At 48.3% G+C, this 22,667-nt stretch overlaps 1 long non-coding RNA gene across 2 annotated transcripts in view; it reads left to right on the top strand.

Moving 5' to 3' along the window:
- The first annotated feature begins 8,898 nt into the window (after positions 1–8,898).
- LOC142435873 (uncharacterized) overlaps positions 8,899–22,667 on the top strand; it is a 375,388-nt gene continuing 361,619 nt past the window's right edge. Inside the window, exon 1 of one of the 2 annotated variants that reach the window (XR_012781625.1) lies at positions 8,899–9,022. This is a non-coding gene — a long non-coding RNA (uncharacterized LOC142435873). The remainder of the gene's footprint in view (positions 9,023–22,667) is intronic. The other variant, XR_012781626.1, reaches the window with a different exon arrangement.

Genomic DNA, 22,667 nt, shown 5'->3' on the forward strand with positions numbered 1-22,667 from the left:
GTGAAGGGATACAGCAGAGGCGTAAAATATAAAAATAAAAAGTATGTATAAAGTATCAGTGGTTCACGTGGGTGGGAGGAGGGGAAAAAAGGAGCTCAAGGAGAAAGAACATGTTTGGAAATGATGATAGCAATGTATGTACAAATGTGCTTCATACAAATTGGTGTATGAATTGTTACAAGAGCTGTAAGATCCCCCAATAAAATGATTTATTTAAAATAAAAAGGACTGATTAGTGGTAGACAGGGGACTGGTTTTGCCACCATGACAGTGCACCTGCTCACACACAAAAAACAGCATGCCTCTATCGCCCGATCTGATCCCAGCACACTGAGGCAAAATACTAAGGGTGTACAACAGAACAGGAAGGGGAACAGAGCAACGAAGTCCCCAGGGAATACCAAAAATAGACTTTGGGGCCAGGGCTAGCTGACCCATCATACTCTATGAGAAAGCACTCCTAAAGGCCAACAAACAGTCCTTGAACTAACTAAAAGCTTTTCTTTCTTGTGTTTTGTTTTGCTTTTTGTCATTGGCTTGTTGGTGGTGGTGTTGTTCTTTTGTTTCATTTTGTTGCTTGGGTTTGCTCTGTCTCGTTTTTGTGCATGCTATGATTTCCACAGGTCTGTCTAAATGAGATAGGCTGGATGAACAATCTGGAGGAGAAAACAATGGGACTGACAGCTGGGGGAGGGAGATGGGAAAGGGGGGTGTAGGGAAAAAGGAAGTGCTGTTAACAAACCCAGGGACAAGGGAACACCAAGTGATCCAAATAGATGGTGAGGAGGGTGTAGGAAGCTTGGTAGAGTGTGACCAAGAGTAATGTAACCTAGAGGAATTACTGAAACACAAATGAAGGCTGAACATGAGAGTGGGACAATCAGAAAGTAAAAGGAAATCAAGGAAAGAGGTAGGAAGCAAAGGGCATTTATAGAGGTCTAAATAAAGGCATGTGCATATGTAAATATATTTATGTATAACGATGGGGAAATAGATCTATATGCATATATTTATAGGTTTAGTATTAAGGTAACAGATGTACATTGGGCCTCCATTCAAGTACTCCCTCAATGCAAAAATACTTTGTTGTATTAAAGTGGCATTCCGTGATGCTCACCTCCCCGACACAATTGCTGGAGGCAAATGGGTGCATAAGCAAATGTGGTGACTGAAGTTGATGGTGGTCGGCTATCAAAAGTTATACATTCTGGGGTCTTAAAAGCTTGAAGTTAAACAAGTGGTCATGTAGCTGAGAAGCAACAAAGCCCACATGAAAGAAGCACACCAGCATGTGTGATCACGAGGTGTCGGAAGAATCAGGTATCAGACATCATCGGAACAAAAAAATCATATCTTTGTGAATACGGGGGAGTGTGGAGTGAAAACCCAAAGCTCATTTGTAGATAATTGGACATCCCCTTACAGAAGGGTAGCAGGGAGGAGAGGAGCCAGTCAGGGTGCACTGTAGCAACAATGAAACATACAACTTTCCTCTAGCTCCTAAATGCTTCTTCCCCCACAACTAAAATGATCCCCATTCTACCTTACAAATCTAGCTAGACCTGAGGATGTACACTGGTACAGATAGGAACTGGAAACACAGGGAATCCAGGGCCGATGATCCCTTCACGACCAGTGGTGAGAGTGGCGATACGAGGAGGGTAGAGGGAGGGAGGAATGGAAAGGGGAAACCGATTACAAGCATCTACATATAACCATCTCCCTGGGGGACAGACAACAGAAAAGTGGCTGAAGGGAGATATTGTATAGTGTAAGATATGACAAAATAATAATTTAGAATTTATTCAGGGTTCATGAGGGATGGGGAATAATTATCAGCTGATGCCAGCGGATTAAGTGGAGAGCAAATGTTTTCAGAATGATGAGGGCAATGAATGTACAAATATGATGTATGTATCAATTGTGATAAGAGTTGTATGAGGCCCCAAAAATTGATTATAAAAAAAGAGAAAAGAAATAACAGTATGAAAACATCCCCCAAAAAAGCATGCCTCTCTTGTCCCTCATATCCTAATCACCTGAACTCACTCCATGTGACTTCTTTCTGTTTCCATGAATGAAGGACAGTGGTTTGACAACACAGAAGAGGGGGGGGAAAAAACAAGGGTGTCACCCAAACTGCTGAGTTTGAAAAATGTTTCCAAGAATGTAATCACAGATTAGACAAATGTGTGAAGTGTAATGGAGAGTACTATGAAGGGGATAAAAAATTTAAATGCATAGTTTTGAAAAAATTGTAGTTTTTGTCGGGTTCCCCCTAGTAGCTTCCAATTTCATAGCAACTCAAGCCATCACCATACATCCAACTGACAGAGAAGGGGTGGGTTTTGTGTGTAGGTGGTGTTGGTTATTGCACAGGGGCAAGGGACTTCTGGTGGCATAGTACCTTATGCCTTGGGTGTCAACTGTAATGTCAGCAGTGGGGAACCACCAGTCAGTCCTCAGAAGAAAAGGATGAGGCGTTCTACTCCCATAGAGTTAACCTTTGGGAAACCCACAGAGATAGTTCTGCTCTGATCTCATAGAGTCGCTATGGCTCAGCATCGACTCCATCGAAGTGAGCTGACAAACTAAAGGCAGGAGATCTGAAAGAGGATGCGGAGACGTTGTCTCAGGTACTTTGGACATATTACTATGGTGGAACCAGTCCTGCAAGAAGGGCGTCATTTTTGGCAGAGGGTTAGCAAACAAGAGGAAGACCCTTACTTAGGTGGATTGACACCGTGGCTGCGAGAATCGGCTCAAATACAGTAACAAGTGCGAGGATGGCACAGGACTGGGCTTTGTTTCTCTCTCTAGTGCACAGGCCCCTATGAATCCGAACTGACTCCAGGGCTCTACAACATCAACTACTACAACCCTGAAGTTCAAACCTACCCAGTGGCTTCCCAAAAGGGAGGTGTGGCCATGTGCCTCTGTAAAGATGACAGCTAGGGAGCCCCTGCGGGGCAGTTCTACTCTGTGGCACAGGGGCAGCCAGGAGTCGGAATGTGCTTCACAGCAAAGGGTGTGCTTTGTCTCAGTTTGTGCCTGCTGCTGTTTATGCTATGCACTGAGTTTAACATGTGACACTCAGGAGCGAATGAATGGAAACACACCCATGATGCTTCCATGATGCCAGATGCAAGCTGACACTGTTTCTGAGTTCTGGGCATATTATTTTTTCAGAGATAATTTCCTGTAGCGGTGACACACCGAGTCCTATTTCATGTAAAAGCATCAGCAGCAGAGGAAAGCACTGCACAGAGAGAAGACGATGACACGTAACAGGCTTTCCATAGAGGAACAAAAGGGTGGATGTCTTGGGCTGCACTCTTTTCTTGTATACAGACAGTAAACAAGCTGAACACATCTCACCTAAGCATAACATTACAACTACTTGAAGCCCAGCTCAGGCATCTGGACAAGAGGCAGCAAGGAAGGATGGGAGAGAGTTAATGGGCTGGGCGTCCCCAAAGGTGCAGAGTGGGAATCAAGGGAGGATCCAGGACGAGCCAAGGCTTCTGGCAGAAGTCTGAGAGGAGAGCAGCAGAAAGGAGCTGCTCTCTGGGTCCTCACAGATGTAGCCAGTGAGAGAGCAGCAGTGCTGCCCCCTGGCGGTGCGCCGAAGGCAGGGCCGCTTCCCCCAGGGCTGGAGAGCTCTGGGGAAAGACAAACCCTGTCACTTTGGATGCCAAGTAAGGGGGCACTGTGTGCCGGTGGTGTACCTATGTTGGCCAAAGCGCTGCCCACTGTGCATTTGCTTCCCACAAGCACAGTTATCCTTCCTCGTGCATCCAGGAAAGACAGTTCTAGAAAAACACAAGCAGTAAAATAAAACACTGCCAGGTCTCGAACCATCCTCACCATTGTTACTATGCCCACTGGTGTAGCCACTGGTTCGAGCTGTTTTATTGCCCGTCCTCCACTTTTTGCCAAGCATCATGTCCTTCATGGACTTGATGTCCCTTCAGGGACTGGTCTCTCCTGACAGCACGTCCAAAGATATCAAATGAAGTCCAGCCATCCTTCGTCCCCATGTTCTCTTGGCAGTCCTTGTACTTTTATTGCTCAGTGTCTGATTATTTGGGACCAGGCCTTATTGCTGCCCCTTCCTCACCTTGGCCCCCAATCCCGACCCCAAGCCCTGCACATCCACTGTGTGAAACCTCCTGTTCCTGTAACCATCCCTGTGCTTTTGTGTGGGGGGTCTAGCTGGGTTCCCCTGGCAATTCGCCAGCTGCCCTTGGGAAAGTTCATGGAGTCGGCTAATTAGTAGAAAAGCCAAACGTCCAGCTGAGATTGGTTTACTCCCTAGCACCCTTGGGCAGGAGCACAGCCCCACTCCCGGTCCCAGGTAGCCAACGACCACACCTAGGTTCTCCGGACTTGGCAGCTGTAACATGTGGCCTGGGCTTCCCCTTCATTTCCTGCTCCTTTCTGGCTTGCTGTCTGACTTTTCTTTGCGGAATTAAAGCTGCAAATTGACAGGATCCCATAAACACTCTAAAGCCACAAAAAAACACCAAATGCCCACCCAAACATGTGAAACTTCCAAAAATCATCCTTAGAAGATTCCCAAACCCTAAACATTCCTAAACCCCATATATGCCCTGAAAACACCATGAAAGCCCTAAGAAAACCTAAAATGCTGGGGGAAAAAAACACATATAATATTAAAAATACCCTAAAATCCCTAAGGAACTCTGCAACATCACTAAAAACACCCTATTGTGCTGAAAAATACCTATACACTCTAAAAAACCACCCCTAAATCCCTTAAACACTCCCTAAAATCTTATAAAACACCCTAAAAACCCCAAACCACCCGAATGCCCCAAACACACCTTGAACGTCCACAAACAACCTAAAAGCCCTAAAAAATCACATGCCACCAAAAAGCCCTAAATGACCGCAAAATTCCAACTCATAGCCACCCTATAGAGGGCTTCTGGAGCTGTCAGTCTTTTATGGGAACAGCTTTATCGTTCTCCCAAGGAGAAGTTGGTAGGTTTGAAACCCTGACCTCATATTTAGCAGTCTAATAATTGCTGGACAGTGCCACCAAGGCTCTACTGGTGTAGTGGGTTACACATTGGGCTGCTAACCTCAAGGGAAACGGTTCAAAACCACCACCCACTCCTTGGGAGAAAGAAGAAGCTTTCTTTCTATTCCCCTAGATTTCTCATTGAAGGTGTAAAGTAACCTGTTAAATGCTCGCAGTGGCAGCAGCAATGTCTCATAACCATGGGGAAATGTGGTTCAGAAACTTCAGAAGCAAGCATCCACCAGTAGGTGACTGACCAGCAGTATTGACTTGGGCAAAGAGAAGGTGACATGGAAGGGTAAGGAGAAGAATGCGTGCAGAGGGCAGGTTGGCAGCTGAGCCTAAGTCCAGTAGAAACAACAGCAGAATGGCCTGTTCCTGGAAGGGCCACAGGAGATGGTGCGACTTCATGTAGCCCCCACTTACATGTGTAACAGCAGCAATTGCCTGAACACTTGGTCTCCCCAGGGAGGAGCCTTTGTGTGGTGTTAAGATGCTGTTACTGTCTGTTGTACTGTGGTGGCCTGCATTTGGCTGTAATGGTGGAAATTTTGCAGCCAGTAGTTCAAATGCCTGCTGGGTCACTCACTGCAGGTAGACTTCAGCAGTTTCCAGACAGAGAGACGAGGGAGGAGGACCTGGTCTTCCACTTCTGAAAGAACTGGCCAGTGTGAACCTTGTGAATGGCAGAACACTATACCTGAACATGAGTACCGCAGGCTATAAGGCATGATGGATTGACACAGTGGCTGCAGCAATGTGCTCAAACATAGGATAGTGCTGGCCTGGAAAATAGTTCATCGTCCATTAAAAAAAATCATTATATAGGGGCTCATACAACTTTTGTTGTTGTTTTTCCCTAAGGGAGAGCAGTGTATTGGTACACTGAGAGGTATATAGATCAATGGATTCGAACAGAAAAGCTACACATATATTCACCAGTCAACAGGAAACTAGCCTTCGAAAAAGGACACAGAAATATCCAAAGGGACAAATTCTGCTTGCTCAACAAATGGTGTTGGACAAACTGAGATACCGTATGTAGGAAAATGAAGCAAGCCCCAAACCTTCCCCCATGCACAGAAATTAACTGAAGAGGGGTTAAAACCTGAAAGTAAACCTCCGGGCTATCATAATCAATTTTTCGATAACCTCATCGGTCAGAAATCATTGTAGGAACGCCAAAGCGTTCTTGTGTTCAACGTCTACATACATAGCAGGTGCTCCAGTAAAGGGGAATCTTGGTGGAGCTGGCTCATCCATTCCTGAAGAGAGTAGAGCACCACGTTGGTCCATCACAGAGCTCAGGTGTAGAATCTTCCTCACTGTCATCCTTTATCTCAGCAGTGTCAGTGTTGGATTATGAATTTCCCAAAGAACCAGTATCGCTCAATTCTGTGCACAATGCTGACTCACTCTCGCTGTATCTCTTACAGCATCAGTTAGTGGGCTTGTTGTCTGCCTCAGGCTTTGTTCACGGAGATCCTCCAGCTAGTTGGTGGTGTGTGCGCATGAGCAGAGGCTTCCTGCCAATCCCCCATGAGTAGTAGAGCTCCCATGGTGTGGACTCCATGTAAGCCCTGTCCCAGACAGCACGCTTACATAGGAGGGTGGGCCCTGCAGCACAGAGGACCATTCCCCCTGTGGAATGGCCTCAGAGACCCACGTCCCTCACTGGCCAGCTGCTGGGGCTGTGGGCCCTAAGCTTCATGCCTGACTCAGGAATTGACACAGGGTGAGGCGACTCCAGTAGCTGTTTTGACTGGTCTAATCCAGCCTGAGATCATCCTTGCATGAGCCCTCTGCCCAGATTATTTTTGTTTCTTTTATGATCATTTTATTAGGGGCTCTTACAACACTAACCACAATCCATATATACATCAGCTGTTTGAAGCACATCTGACCATTAATTGCCCTCATTATTCTCAAAATCTCCACTCTTCACCCAAGCCCCTGGCCTCAGCTCCTCATTTTTTCCCCCCTCAATGCCCGCCACCCATCCCTCATCAATCCTTGGAAATGTACTAATTCTTTTGTCATATCTTCACCCACCTTTCTTTTGAGGTCAATGAAGATCCTTGTAATCGGTTCCCACTTTCCATCCTGCCCTTCCTCCACCCTCCCAGTATCTCCACTCATAACACTGGTCCTCACAGGCCCATCCACCCTGGATTCCCCGTGTTTGAAATTCCTATCTGTACTACAATACCTTCTCTAGTTTGGCCAGATTAGAACTGGGTTCAGGTTAGTGGGGAAGCATTAAGAACTTGAGGAGGCGGCCACCCGCCCGCTGGGTGGGCGGGCCCGGGCGTCGCGTGCTACGGGCCGCCCAGCGCAGGCGGAGGCTGGGAGCGCCCCGCAGGGTGCACGGGCGGCCTTGCAGGCGGGGACTCGGGACGCGCCCCTCGAGGCCCTCGCGCACCCCACCGTCTTCCTGTCCGCGGGGCCCCCCGACGGGCTGCGAGCGGGGGTGTCGCAGGACCTGCGGCTGGATAAAACGAGAGACCCCCCTTGGTCAGCAGCGCGAGACCGTGGGGACGCGCGGCTCCTGGAATGTTGCGTCGTCTCATTTCTGGTTCCTCCATCCATTCACGCAGGCCGACCCCGCTCGCCTGATCAGTGGCACACACCCAGCCCAGTGGGAAAAGGAATGCTCTCCCACGTATATGCATTTTAGTTTGGAGTCCCTACAGGGTTTATGTACCCCGAGTCCTGGAGATGGGGATTGGTTTGATCTAACTGCACTTTACTTGCAGTGCGAGCCAGCGCGGCGCGGTGTCCCACTGGAAGCGCCGAGCCACACGTGCGTGTCAACACTTAGGACCATCCCCAAACATGCTTTTGCCAGGTGTCCCTGAGGAAGCCAATCAAGAGGGATCGTGCTATTCGGATTCGGTCCCCATGTCGCCGTTTTCGCCTTGCTTTCTGTTTTTGAATTCGGTTTCCCAAATGTCTGCCTCAAAAAGGAATACCCAACCAGGGGGTCCGCAGCCCTGGAAGTTTCCGGGGCTGTTCCCCAGACGCGCCTCGGGGGCTGCAAGGACTGCGCGTCGAGACTTTTCCGGTCGTGAAAAGTCGGCGGCGACAGCTGGGGGCCCTGGGTCACCGGGTGGTGTTGAGCGGGGACTCTTGGGCCCCGGCGTGGGACGCTGGCGGGTGCAAGTTCAAGAGGGTCAGGGGCTGATGCCTCCCCACGCCCCTGCCCTCCCCCAGCAAGGGCGCTCTGGGGTGCTGGGTCCTTGAGGCCCCGGCTGGCGGGGCCGCCCACGGTCAAGGCTTCGGGCACACGCGCGGGTGCGCTGAGGCCTGCGCCGTGCGGGGGTCTGGGCTCAGGCAGGTGGTCGCGGCGGCTCCGCGGGCGGGCGGGCGCCCAGCAGGACGACCGACGACCCCCGGCGCGTCGCCGGCACCCAGCGCCCGGGCGTAGAGGCGGGCGGGGGGGGGGGGCTGCGCTCCGCCGCCGCCAGGGCCCCCTCCCTCCGCGCCCCCCCGCGCCAGGTGAGCCGGGCCTGGGCCTCGGCGGGCCGCGGGGCTGCCCTCTCGCCGCCCTCCAGCGCCCCCTCGGGGCCGGGCCGCGCCGAGCCGGGCGGCCGCCGGCCGGGGCTGGGGGTTGGGAGGGGCGGGGTCGCGGGCGGGTCGCTCGTTCGGCCGCTGGCGGGGGGCGGGGGGCGGGCGGCCGCGCGCGAGGCCGGGCCAGCTGCCGCCGCGCCCTCGGCCTCCTACTCCGGCTCCGGCTCGGCTCGCCCTGGCGGCGGTGGCGCCGTGAGGAGGAGTCCGCGCTCCTCTGTGGCGGCGGCGGCGGCGGCCGGCTCCAGGCCGGGTTTTGGCGCCGCCCGCCTGCTGCCTCCTGGCGGCTCCTGAACTCCAGCCCCCTCTCTATCAGCCTCTCACTCCGTCTCAATATGTCTCAAGATGGCGGCCAATGTGGGATCGATGTTTCAATATTGGAAGCGCTTTGATTTACAGCAGCTGCAGGTCAGGCTTCTCCTCTCTCGGCCTCTCGCTCGGGGGTGGGGGCTGCGGGCGGTCGCGGCCTCCCCGGGGGCGCCGGGCTGCCTCGCCGCCGGGGGGCCGCGGCGGAGGGGAGGAGGGGGGTGCCGGGAAAAGCGGGGCCGACTCGGGGACAAGTCCCTCTCACTCCCCGGCCCCCATTGATAACTTGCTTGATCGGAAATTGATCCTCTTTGTTCAATTCATCGATCAGCCCAAGATGGCGCCGGGAGCCGCCGCTGCCACCGCTGCTCCTGGTGTCTGCCCCCTCCCCTGGCGCCCCCCCCCCCCCGGCCCCGAGCCGCCGCCGCCACCGCCGCCACCGCTGCCCCTGGTGTCTGCCCCCTCCCCTGGCGCACCCCCCCCCCCCCGGCCCCGAGCCGCCGCCGCCACCGCCGCCATCGCTGCCCCTGGTGTCTGCCCCCTCCCCTGGCGCCCCCCCCACCCCCGTCCCGAGCCGCCGCCGCCGCCGGTTCCCCAAACTTCATGAGTGGAAAAATGGGCTCTTGGCACAAAATGACATTCAATCTTCACCAAGAGATTCAGGGCTAAATTGCTGCCCTATCTCTGACCTCAGCTTTTGTTTTATTTTAATTCTCATATAATTCACATATATCATTCAATACTTCAGTCATATTAAGATTTGTGTAATCCTCACCACAATCAGGTTTACATCATTTCCTTCTTTTATATTCATTTTTGTTAGCCCCCCCCCCTCACTCCCCCAAATCTTCCCTGCCTGTCCCTAGGAGATTGTTAATTCTGTTAGTGTCTCTCTGGATTTGCCTCTCCTGGATTTCATATGTATTAAAAAAAAATACAAAACAAAATCAAGAAACAAGTAGAAAAGAAAAACTAACAATGATAAAAGAGAGAAAAACCTCAATCGAACAGAAAGTGAAAAATACTAAAAACTGGAACCAAATTAAAATTAGTCTGAAGAGATCAAATGATCAGGTGTTACATTTGAACTTAACTGTATCTGTTCATGTCCATGGGCTTTGGTCAGAGGGAATTCACCCCGCATGTGCATTTGAGTCCTTTTGCAAACTGGGTGTTCCGAACTTAAGCTCTGATTCTTGTTCATACCTGCAGATTGAGATTCTATTATTTATCACCCTGGCATCACACTGGCTGTGCTGCTTGTTCTGGGCGGACTTAGTTGACATCTCACTTAGATGGCTGCTTATTTTCAGAAAAAAGGTTTAAGTACAAGGCCCTGTTCTTTGTGATAGATGTGCACCATCTGATTTCAGGGTTTTTTTACACCCTATGCTTTCCAGTCAAATATTCACTTGAGGTAATTCAAAACACTCACTTGGCTCGATGACGCCAGAATAGCTCCCCTCCATGCAGTTCCATGGAGCTCAGCATAGTTAGGGCGCAGAGATGAAAAGACGATTGAACCATGTACTGAACGTTCAGGTTTTTCCCTGCTTTTGAAAATCTGTTTGCGCTTGTAGAGTAAATGTTTTGTATTTTTTAAGAGTGTAAAAAAAAATAGATGGAGGGATTCAGAGAAAATGGCAACCAGATAGGACCCATCTATCTGGAGCTCCTGCTGCCAGACCAGAAAAATAGGAAATTAGGTGAAGGAAACGGGGAGGTGGAGTTCTGAAATTAGAACTAGGGTAACAGGGTTTCTCCTGAACCCCTTCTTTTGTGGGATTTCCACTCACAAAGCAAACCAAGAATGCTTTAAAGCAGCACTATAATTTTGACGAAGTGGCAGGCGCCAGATATGCCCTTGCCTGGAGCAGGGATCCCTGCAGGTGGACGCCCTGAGAGGGGGCAGAATCTCAGACACGAGGGGAACCCCACACTGAGCTCTCCATGCGGTTGGATGCCTTGAGCTCACGGTCAGGGGTTGGTGGTGGGTAGCCATAATTTAGAGTAGAAGAAAAAATATATTATTACCTTAGGAAGATCATGGTGTGGGAGAAAAAGGCAGAAAGTCGGGAGTCCAGGGAGCAAATTTAGTTCCAATTGGCCGACTAGTAAACAACCCCCCTGATAAGCTGCATCTCCCCCTCTGGGGGTCAGCTTGACAGCCACCAAATCTGAGCACATCACAAGTAGAATTTTTTTTAAGGGTGAAACATAAATGATTGGTTTAAAACTCAAACCCAAGTCTGGTTGCTCAGCTCCAAGCACCACATGGGGAGTCCCTTAACATAAATCAGCATAAGAAGCAACCTAGCTAAGGAATGCCAGAACTCAGCCACAGGGCCTGGCAGCTTTTACCATAACAAAGACCCGCTGTAGCAGTGTCAGCCTTAAACAGCACTGAGCTGTAGCCCAGAGACTGTGGGAGACAATTTCATTCTAGCTGGCCAGAGGGATAAAAAAGAAAATCCTCTGATCTAGGAAGCATCAGCAGTCTAGATAGGACAACAAGCTTCCCTCTCAGTGATTCTACACATAGCTGGGGAGGCCCTGCCGGTCTTGGAGCCCTAGACGGGGCTGAGGGAGCCCCCCAGTGCCCCCTCCCAGCTCCTGCTGCAGTGCTACATGCAGCACAAGGCAGGTACTCCAGCACCCAAGTGACCCCTGGCCACGGGCGCGATCTTGCTTTTGAAGTAATCTCACACAGCATCTGTGGAACCCTACATCAGGGATGGGAAAGTCCATTAACGCATGCCCAGGAGAGCCAGCATAGGAAAGCTGGATTTTCCTGCCCGTGGGCTCCGATGGATGTTGCACCTGGAGCAGCCCACCTGGGCCAGATGATTGCAGTTCAGCCAATGGGATTGACCTGGGGTCCTTCACCAGCCTCCCCGGGAACCCTTGAAAAGGCAGGAACCAGAAGGGAGAGGGGTGGTCCAGGTCGTCTTCCTGGGAGGAGAGAGATCCTTGCATGACCTGAGGCAGTCTCTGCCAGGCCCCATGGTCAAAGGAATCCTATGGGTGCCTTGTAAAACCTGAAGCTTCTTTTAACTCTCATTAAATTCACTTGGATCACGAGCCCGGCTTCCGCATGAAATTTTTCTCGCGGGGAGCCAAGGACTGGGGTTGGAATTTAGGCCAGAGAGAGAGACCTTACAAGTCCATGACCCTGTGACCTTGAGGAAGAGTTGGAATTCCTCTGGCCTCAAGGACAGGTGATCAAGTATCATTACCTCCTTACCCACTGCTCTACTTATTCTCACTTTATTCACTAGCCCTTCTAACTTTTTCACCGCACTCAGTTTCAACGTGCTCAGGTTGGTGTTGGGCTTTTATTTACTCGCTTTCTTCTTTATCCCTCTTTTTTTCCCCTTTTCCCCTCTTTTTCCTCTTCTCTCCCACTCTCCTCTCATATGCCACTAAAGGCTTCCAGGTCACTTCCCTCCGCTTAGGGCAAATCAACCCAAATAGCAGGAGGCACTCCAGCCTGCCCTGTGTGGGAGTGCTGTACACCACACAAGGCACCTGGGACAAACACCTACAGTGCGCTGCACCGTTGAAGAAACCTCCGTCATGCCCCTAAGGTGATCTCGTCAACTAGGGCAATTCTGCCCAGCACCACTGGGTCCCGGCATTAAAAGGGCACACTGACCTGCCATGTTGGAGCAGTGTCTAAACCCCTCTGGCCCCTCATCCAAGCAATCAGGGATCAGCTACTACTTTATACTTTATTTCCTCCTTCTCTCTCTCCTTGCTCTTTACCATCACAGCCAACCTTAGTGAACTCAGTTGGATTTATTTCCTTCTTTCTCTTTATTCTCTTTTTCTTTCTTTCCTCTTTCTGTCTTTGCTTTCTTCACCTCTCTCTTAGCTTGTACGATTCTCTCTGCTCCCTCTCATTGCTTGCACATACCACTGCTGGTTTCCAGAGCCCTACACTCTGCCTAGGGCAACCCTGTCCTCCTAGTGGGCAGCCTGACCCCTAAGACAGTACTGCACACAGGACGAGTCAGAGCTACACACAGCATAACACAGGGTCAGTTATTTCTTTAACCATTTAAAAAAATACTCTCTCCTCCTCCTTCCTTTTCTCTTCTCTCTTTTTCCTTTTATTGGGCTCTTCTTAAAGGTGTTCTGCTTTTCTCCGCTCCATCTAGCTCTTCTCTACTTCCTACCACAGCCTCCACAGATTTGGTTCTCCTTTTTAGTTGTTTTCTTTTTTTTTTTTTTTACTGTTGTCACCTTTGTTTACTCTGTGCATTTTAGTTGTCTGTGGGTGAGTGGTTGTCAGTCTGGTTGGCATTATTGCCCCAGTCTGTGTCTTCCTCTTTCTCTCTTTTTCCTCTCCTTTCACTCTCTTTCCCATCACAAGACAATAGCTGTCTCCAGGCCACTCCCCTCTGCCTAGGGCAAACCTGAAGGCCCAACTGAGGGAGCTCCCACCCCCCACTTATTGGTGTGGCAAGCAGCTGGGGAATTCACGCTGGTCCTCTCCCACACACTAAGCCACAGGTTGTTCTCCCCTATAAAAAGTGGGGGCATCCCCAGCCTAAATCCTGAGGTCCTACAAGTGACTGGGGGAAACGCCTGACCACCACTTGTGAGGCTCCACGCTACTGTGGGAACATCCACCCAATCTCCAAGGCGATCTCTCTGTACATCCCCTTGTCTAGCCAGATTTGTAAAGTAGAATTTGGATCATGATAGTGGGGGGAGGAAGCATTTAGGAACTAGAGGAAACATGTTTCATTGTTGCTACCCTGCACCCTGACTGGCTTATCTCGTCCCCACATCCCTTCAGGAAGGGGGTGTCCAGTTACCTACCAATGGGCTTTGAGTCTCCACTCTGCACTCACCCTCATTTACAATGACATGATTTTTGTGTTCTTTGATGCTTGATATCTGATCCCTTCAACAGTTCATGGTCACACAGGCTGGTGTGCTTCCTCCATGTGGGCTTTGTTGCTTCTGAGCTAGATGGCCGCTTCTTTATTTTCAAGCCTGTAAGATCCCAGATGCTATAACTTTTGATAGCCAGGCACCATCAGCTTTCTTCACCACATTTGCTAGTGCACACATTTTTCTTCAACCATCATGTTGGGAAGGTGTTCATCATGGAATGCCAATTTAATATAACGTGTTCTTGCATTGAGTAAGTATTTGGCAATGTCCATCTACTGCCTTAATACTAAGTCTATAAATATATGCACGTTGATCTATTTACGAACCCTCCTGTATAAATATATTTACATATGTACATGCCAGTATGTAGACCTCTAGAAATACCCTTTGTCACCTAGTTCTTTCCTCTATTTACTTTTACTTTCCTCTTGTCCGACTATCATGCTCAGCTTTCACTTGGGTTTGAGTAATTTCTCTTGGTTACATTGCCCTTGCTGAATACCTACCAGGCTTCTCACACCCTCCTTGCGACGGATTTTGGATTACTTGTTGCTCCCCTGTCGCTGGATTGGTCAGCATCACCTCCTTACCCCCTCCTCTCTCTCTCCCATGTCCCCGGGAACCATTGGTCCTGTTGTTTTCTCCTCCAGCCTATTCTTCCAGCCTATCTTATCTAGATAGATCTGTTGAGATAATAATATGCACCAAAAATCAAACCATAGCAGGATAGGCGATGGGTGAGAACACAGTGATGACAAAAAAACAACAACAGAAAACCAATGATCAATAAAAGAGTAAATTAATTAAAAGACAAAAAAAATTTTTAAGAAAGAAAAACCTGTAAATAGATCAAGGTCTGATTTTTTTTTTTTTCTATAGGTGTGTCCTTCAGTCAGGTCTGATGGCGTATCATGCTCTGGCCCCAGAGTCTGTCCTTTGTACTCCCTCAGGGGCTACCCGCTCTGCTCCCATGGTTGCTCTGCTGCATGCTTTTAGTGATTTGCCTCCGTGTTGGAGGGCCAGTCGGGTCAGTCCCAACACAGAGTCTCCGGTATTGTCCCCATAGGGCCCTGGGCCAGCAAGGGATGGCATGTCTCATAGTGGGATCAGCCATATGGTCCACTCTGTACATTGGCTGTTCAGAGTGCCAAAATCATCCTCCAAGCCTGGTGGACCAGTGTGTGCTCCACTCTCTTCCTCCCCCTTCATTTGCCCCTGTGTGCTCTGATCAGACATGTCCATCTCCCCTAGCTACAGGTTCAGTGCCGTCTTCTAAAGTAAATTCTTCTGGGGGGAGGGGCAGTTGTCCACGTAGCTGGTATGGAGGCTGGACCATCCACTTTTCATTTAGGATCAAAAGCATCTAGCTTTTAGCATTAGGTGCTATTGAGTCAGTTCCAACTCAAGGCAGAATGAACCACTGCGCAGTCCTACACCATCTTCAAAACTGTTGTTATACTTGAACCTAACATTTCAGCCTTTTCCAGGGACTGGCATCTCCTGATAACATACCCAAAGCATGTGAAGTCTCCCCGTGCTTGCTTCTAAGGACCTTTCAGACTGTTCTTCTGACACAAATCTGTTCATTCTTCCAGCACTCAATGGTATTTTTAATATTCTTGGCTAGTGTCATCTTGATGGGTTGAAACACTATCTCGCTCTAGTGTTGATGTACATTTTTCTGATGCCTAATTATACTGAGTATCTTTTAAGGTAATCATTTAATTTTTATGGCATTTTGAAAAGATGTCAATGAGGTCTATTTAATTTGTGTTCAGATGGAAACACATAACTCAAACTAATATATGTGACAGTAGAATAAGAATCCATTTTATCCTAAATACTTGAGATATTTATACAGCCTACTCAAGTTTTTATCAACACAGATAAGGTGGCGGTGGTGGTGGTGGTGGTGGTGGTGGTGGTGGTGGTTTTTAAGAGTTAATCTCTAAATAGGGGGCTGTAGTACTGAGCACTGAATCTCCTTTGCTTGATTAATTTTTATGTTAGGGAAGTAATACGAGGATTCCATCAAATGACCCATCAGTTTGAGGAAAAAGCATATCAGAATTCATGGTCAAAGCCTATATGGCTTTATGGTTTAGTCTCTAGGGGTATGTAATGCTCTTGTGAAAATAGTATTCCTCATGATAATAACGAGGAACTGGTGGGCTTCCAGGGCTGGGAGCTGAACTGAGGGGCAGTTCTACCCTGTCTAATAGGGTCACTATGAGTTGGCAAAGACTCGATGGCTGTCAGTTTGGTTTGTTTGACTTGAGTACTGGCATTCAGTGTGTTTATCGAAATCAATAAATTACAAGCATTTTTGATGTCTATTTTTTACATACAAAATTTAAATCCCCCAAGCCTCTGAAAACTGCGAAGATTTCACAGCACTAGGTTGGTACTCTCCCATCCAAGAATCAGTGAAACTGGCAGGGTGTGAGGCATTCAGGCTCCCTCAGTTCCTCCTGCTGCCTTCCCTGACCCTGGTCACTTGCTTCTATTACCTCTCTTGGACCTTACATGCATTTGAATTAGAACACCATAGAGTACAGTGCTCTACATGTGCAGCAGCTCTAACCATGTCACTCTCTGTCTCTATGAAGCCTCTTCCAACAAAATTCAAATGTGATTGTATGTGCACACATATCACACGCATGCACCAGAGCACCCTTCTTAACAGAGAGTCAGGAGGGTCTCTTAATTATTTGCTGTCCTCACTTTGGACACAATTCCCTTGATGATGAGTAGGAGAAAAGGAACATCAGGTAGTGGGGGAAACCCTAAGGAGGAACAGAGGAGAGCTTTAACTAAGAATAATGCTACTAGGGGAATGATGGCATGTGAGGAAAATTAGATACTTCCAGACTGTCAGATTTTTCCATACAGCAAAATTAACTTTTCTAGTTTTGTCTAAAACTGGCCCCAGGAAATTTCAAATAGCACATCTCAGATTATCTAACCTACAAAGGAGTAGCCGGCCTTCCACCCACCCCCACCCCACCCCCGCCAAAAAACCAAGCGGTACAAAGCTCCACTGGGTACACATTTCAAAATATACATTCTCCTGTTTGGGCAGGCATCTGGCAACTTGCTCTGAGCTAGTGCACCCACACTTTTTTCCCAAGGTCATTGCTGGTGACAAGACCTTGTGCTCTTCTCACAAGCCAGAATGCAAACATAAATCAAGTCAGTGTAAGACGCCATCATCACCTCACTCAAATACACCTCGTCAAGTGAACTCAAACTTCAAGAAGATGCTCATTTGTTTGGTTTTGTTGATGTGAGGGTGATAGTGCATTTGGAGTTTAGTCATTGCACTAGGTCAGACTGTTAATCAAGCTTCCTATATAGAGGTTCTGAAGATATTGTGTAAGAAGGTCTGAGTTGTCTGGCTAGACCAGAGCTTGCACACTGCTATTGACTAGAAGTTCCGACACACAGAATCCAGGACACATAAACCCCTCAGGACCAATACTGAGAGTAGCAACACCACGAGGGAAGGTAGGGGGGAGAAGCAGAAGAAAGGGGAAACCAATCTCAATGATGGACATACAGCCCCACTCCACCACCCAGGGGAACAAACAGCAGAAGTTTGGGTGAAGGGATACAGCAGAGGCGTAAAATATAAAAATAAAAAGTATGTATAAAGTATCAGTGGTTCACGTGGGTGGGAGGAGGGGAAAAAAGGAGCTCAAGGAGAAAGAACATGTTTGGAAATGATGATAGCAATGTATGTACAAATGTGCTTCATACAAATTGGTGTATGAATTGTTACAAGAGCTGTAAGATCCCCCAATAAAATGATTTATTTAAAATAAAAAGGACTGATTAGTGGTAGACAGGGGACTGGTTTTGCCACCATGACAGTGCACCTGCTCACACACAAAAAACAGCATGCCTCTATCGCCCGATCTGATCCCAGCACACCGAGGCAAAATACTAAGGGTGTACAACAGAACAGGAAGGGGAACAGAGCAACGAAGTCCCCAGGGAATACCAAAAATAGACTTTGGGGCCAGGGCTAGCTGACCCATCATACTCTATGAGAAAGCACTCCTAAAGGCCAACAAACAGTCCTTGAACTAACTAAAAGCTTTTCTTTCTTGTGTTTTGTTTTGCTTTTTGTCATTGGCTTGTTGGTGGTGGTGTTGTTCTTTTGTTTCATTTTGTTGCTTGGGTTTGCTCTGTCTCGTTTTTGTGCATGCTATGATTTCCACAGGTCTGTCTAAATGAGATAGGCTGGATGAACAATCTGGAGGAGAAAACAATGGGACTGACAGCTGGGGGAGGGAGATGGGAAAGGGGGGTGTAGGGAAAAAGGAAGTGCTGTTAACAAACCCAGGGACAAGGGAACACCAAGTGATCCAAATAGATGGTGAGGAGGGTGTAGGAAGCTTGGTAGAGTGTGACCAAGAGTAATGTAACCTAGAGGAATTACTGAAACACAAATGAAGGCTGAACATGAGAGTGGGACAATCAGAAAGTAAAAGGAAATCAAGGAAAGAGGTAGGAAGCAAAGGGCATTTATAGAGGTCTAAATAAAGGCATGTGCATATGTAAATATATTTATGTATAACGATGGGGATATAGATCTATATGCATATATTTATAGGTTTAGTATTAAGGTAACAGATGTACATTGGGCCTCCATTCAAGTACTCCCTCAATGCAAAAATACTTTGTTGTATTAAAGTGGCATTCCGTGATGCTCACCTCCCCGACACAATTGCTGGAGGCAAATGGGTGCATAAGCAAATGTGGTGACTGAAGTTGATGGTGGTCGGCTATCAAAAGTTATACATTCTGGGGTCTTAAAAGCTTGAAGTTAAACAAGTGGTCATGTAGCTGAGAAGCAACAAAGCCCACATGAAAGAAGCACACCAGCATGTGTGATCACGAGGTGTCGGAAGAATCAGGTATCAGACATCATCGGAACAAAAAAATCATATCTTTGTGAATACGGGGGAGTGTGGAGTGAAAACCCAAAGCTCATTTGTAGATAATTGGACATCCCCTTACAGAAGGGTAGCAGGGAGGAGAGGAGCCAGTCAGGGTGCACTGTAGCAACAATGAAACATACAACTTTCCTCTAGCTCCTAAATGCTTCTTCCCCCACAACTAAAATGATCCCCATTCTACCTTACAAATCTAGCTAGACCTGAGGATGTACACTGGTACAGATAGGAACTGGAAACACAGGGAATCCAGGGCCGATGATCCCTTCACGACCAGTGGTGAGAGTGGCGATACGAGGAGGGTAGAGGGAGGGAGGAATGGAAAGGGGAAACCGATTACAAGCATCTACATATAACCATCTCCCTGGGGGACAGACAACAGAAAAGTGGCTGAAGGGAGATATTGTATAGTGTAAGATATGACAAAATAATAATTTAGAATTTATTCAGGGTTCATGAGGGATGGGGAATAATTATCAGCTGATGCCAGCGGATTAAGTGGAGAGCAAATGTTTTCAGAATGATGAGGGCAATGAATGTACAAATATGATGTATGTATCAATTGTGATAAGAGTTGTATGAGGCCCCAAAAATTGATTATAAAAAAAGAGAAAAGAAATAACAGTATGAAAACATCCCCCAAAAAAGCATGCCTCTCTTGTCCCTCATATCCTAATCACCTGAACTCACTCCATGTGACTTCTTTCTGTTTCCATGAATGAAGGACAGTGGTTTGACAACACAGAAGAGGGGGGGAAAAAAACAAGGGTGTCACCCAAACTGCTGAGTTTGAAAAATGTTTCCAAGAATGTAATCACAGATTAGACAAATGTGTGAAGTGTAATGGAGAGTACTATGAAGGGGATAAAAATTTAAATGCATAGTTTTGAAAAAATTGTAGTTTTTGTCGGGTTCCCCCTAGTAGCTTCCAATTTCATAGCAACTCAAGCCATCACCATACATCCAACTGACAGAGAAGGGGTGGGTTTTGTGTGTAGGTGGTGTTGGTTATTGCACAGGGGCAAGGGACTTCTGGTGGCATAGTACCTTATGCCTTGGGTGTCAACTGTAATGTCAGCAGTGGGGAACCACCAGTCAGTCCTCAGAAGAAAAGGATGAGGCGTTCTACTCCCATAGAGTTAACCTTTGGGAAACCCACAGAGATAGTTCTGCTCTGATCTCATAGAGTCGCTATGGCTCAGCATCGACTCCATCGAAGTGAGCTGACAAACTAAAGGCAGGAGATCTGAAAGAGGATGCGGAGACGTTGTCTCAGGTACTTTGGACATATTACTATGGTGGAACCAGTCCTGCAAGAAGGGCGTCATTTTTGGCAGAGGGTTAGCAAACAAGAGGAAGACCCTTACTTAGGTGGATTGACACCGTGGCTGCGAGAATCGGCTCAAATACAGTAACAAGTGCGAGGATGGTGCAGGACTGGGCTTTGTTTCTCTCTCTAGTGCACAGGCCCCTATGAATCCGAACTGACTCCAGGGCTCTACAACATCAACTACTACAACCCTGAAGTTCAAACCTACCCAGTGGCTTCCCAAAAGGGAGGTGTGGCCATGTGCCTCTGTAAAGATGACAGCTAGGGAGCCCCTGCGGGGCAGTTCTACTCTGTGGCACAGGGGCAGCCAGGAGTCGGAATGTGCTTCACAGCAAAGGGTGTGCTTTGTCTCAGTTTGTGCCTGCTGCTGTTTATGCTATGCACTGAGTTTAACATGTGACACTCAGGAGCGAATGAATGGAAACACACCCATGATGCTTCCATGATGCCAGATGCAAGCTGACACTGTTTCTGAGTTCTGGGCATATTATTTTTTCAGAGATAATTTCCTGTAGCGGTGACACACCGAGTCCTATTTCATGTAAAAGCATCAGCAGCAGAGGAAAGCACTGCACAGAGAGAAGACGATGACACGTAACAGGCTTTCCATAGAGGAACAAAAGGGTGGATGTCTTGGGCTGCACTCTTTTCTTGTATACAGACAGTAAACAAGCTGAACACATCTCACCTAAGCATAACATTACAACTACTTGAAGCCCAGCTCAGGCATCTGGACAAGAGGCAGCAAGGAAGGATGGGAGAGAGTTAATGGGCTGGGCGTCCCCAAAGGTGCAGAGTGGGAATCAAGGGAGGATCCAGGACGAGCCAAGGCTTCTGGCAGAAGTCTGAGAGGAGAGCAGCAGAAAGGAGCTGCTCTCTGGGTCCTCACAGATGTAGCCAGTGAGAGAGCAGCAGTGCTGCCCCCTGGCGGTGCGCCGAAGGCAGGGCCGCTTCCCCCAGGGCTGGAGAGCTCTGGGGAAAGACAAACCCTGTCACTTTGGATGCCAAGTAAGGGGGCACTGTGTGCCGGTGGTGTACCTATGTTGGCCAAAGCGCTGCCCACTGTGCATTTGCTTCCCACAAGCACAGTTATCCTTCCTCGTGCATCCAGGAAAGACAGTTCTAGAAAAACACAAGCAGTAAAATAAAACACTGCCAGGTCTCGAACCATCCTCACCATTGTTACTATGCCCACTGGTGTAGCCACTGGTTCGAGCTGTTTTATTGCCCGTCCTCCACTTTTTGCCAAGCATCATGTCCTTCATGGACTTGATGTCCCTTCAGGGACTGGTCTCTCCTGACAGCACGTCCAAAGATATCAAATGAAGTCCAGCCATCCTTCGTCCCCATGTTCTCTTGGCAGTCCTTGTACTTTTATTGCTCAGTGTCTGATTATTTGGGACCAGGCCTTATTGCTGCCCCTTCCTCACCTTGGCCCCCAATCCCGACCCCAAGCCCTGCACATCCACTGTGTGAAACCTCCTGTTCCTGTAACCATCCCTGTGCTTTTGTGTGGGGGGTCTAGCTGGGTTCCCCTGGCAATTCGCCAGCTGCCCTTGGGAAAGTTCATGGAGTCGGCTAATTAGTAGAAAAGCCAAACGTCCAGCTGAGATTGGTTTACTCCCTAGCACCCTTGGGCAGGAGCACAGCCCCACTCCCGGTCCCAGGTAGCCAACGACCACACCTAGGTTCTCCGGACTTGGCAGCTGTAACATGTGGCCTGGGCTTCCCCTTCATTTCCTGCTCCTTTCTGGCTTGCTGTCTGACTTTTCTTTGCGGAATTAAAGCTGCAAATTGACAGGATCCCATAAACACTCTAAAGCCACAAAAAAACACCAAATGCCCACCCAAACATGTGAAACTTCCAAAAATCATCCTTAGAAGATTCCCAAACCCTAAACATTCCTAAACCCCATATATGCCCTGAAAACACCATGAAAGCCCTAAGAAAACCTAAAATGCTGGGGGGAAAAAACACATATAATATTAAAAATACCCTAAAATCCCTAAGGAACTCTGCAACATCACTAAAAACACCCTATTGTGCTGAAAAATACCTATACACTCTAAAAAACCACCCCTAAATCCCCTAAACACTCCCTAAAATCTTATAAAACACCCTAAAAACCCCAAACCACCCGAATGCCCCAAACACACCTTGAACGTCCACAAACAACCTAAAAGCCCTAAAAAATCACATGCCACCAAAAAGCCCTAAATGACCGCAAAATTCCAACTCATAGCCACCCTATAGAGGGCTTCTGGAGCTGTCAGTCTTTTATGGGAACAGCTTTATCGTTCTCCCAAGGAGAAGTTGGTAGGTTTGAAACCCTGACCTCATATTTAGCAGTCTAATAATTGCTGGACAGTGCCACCAAGGCTCTACTGGTGTAGTGGGTTACACATTGGGCTGCTAACCTCAAGGGAAACGGTTCAAAACCACCACCCACTCCTTGGGAGAAAGAAGAAGCTTTCTTTCTATTCCCCTAGATTTCTCATTGAAGGTGTAAAGTAACCTGTTAAATGCTCGCAGTGGCAGCAGCAATGTCTC

Source organism: Tenrec ecaudatus (genome assembly GCF_050624435.1).
Source record: "Tenrec ecaudatus isolate mTenEca1 chromosome 5 unlocalized genomic scaffold, mTenEca1.hap1 SUPER_5_unloc_4, whole genome shotgun sequence".
NCBI classification, from domain to species: domain Eukaryota; kingdom Metazoa; phylum Chordata; class Mammalia; order Afrosoricida; family Tenrecidae; genus Tenrec; species Tenrec ecaudatus.